This window comes from Gekko japonicus, unplaced genomic scaffold (genome assembly GCF_001447785.1).
Source record: "Gekko japonicus isolate JY-2015 unplaced genomic scaffold, Gekko_japonicus_V1.1 scaffold3261, whole genome shotgun sequence".
NCBI lineage: Eukaryota > Metazoa > Chordata > Lepidosauria > Squamata > Gekkonidae > Gekko > Gekko japonicus.
Genome location: NW_015172114.1, coordinates 159,423 through 160,209, shown reverse-complemented (window position 1 = coordinate 160,209; position 787 = coordinate 159,423).

The following is a 787-nucleotide window of genomic DNA, read 5'->3' as shown; positions in this document are numbered from 1 at the left end:
ACGCTACGCGTCGCTCTGGCAACGGGGCTCCAAACAGCCCTGTTGCCAGAGCGACGCGTAGCCTCATGTCCTGGCGACGGCGGTGCAACGCGTTTCGCCGTCCCCGCGGCAGGGATTCTGCAAAGACATGTGATCCCCCACCGCGATTTGGCGAGATTTGGGAGCCCTAGCCGGAGGCTAAAAAACTGTGAGCTAGTTCACACTAACTTGGCTTAGAGGGAACACTGACTGCAACTTGTGCTGACCTTTCTGGTTTTTATTCCTGCATACTTCCTCCCCCCTGTGTGCCAACTACAGTCACCCGGCAGCCATCTGTTGCCTGTCCCACCACTTAGGGTTGACCGTCCGGCATCAACCAGAGCCCAGGCCTTTTCCGCCACGGATCCAGATCAGTGGGAGGGGCTCCGTGAAGAGGTGAGGGGAGTCCTGTTGGAAGTGCTCTTCAGGAGGGGCTGCTGGCCTGTCCGTGTTTACTGGGTTAATGCTGTGTAGTGAATCACATGTTTGTTTGTATCCTATCTGCTTAGAGAGTTAGAATGCCCGCCAGATTCAGACCTACCTTGTTGTCCTGATTGGAAGATAGAGTGCCTAGTATTAGCATTTTGTGACCCTTTGTCCCGAGCTAAGAAGAAGCTGCACTCTCCATTAGCCTGAGGATGACTTAGGAAGTCTCCATTAGTCTTAGAAAGATTTGAGGATGTAGAAATAAAGCTCTTTGTTATTTTTCATCCTGTTTACCCTACCCTTGATAGGTTGTTAGTAAATTTTTATATTTTAAAACTACCAT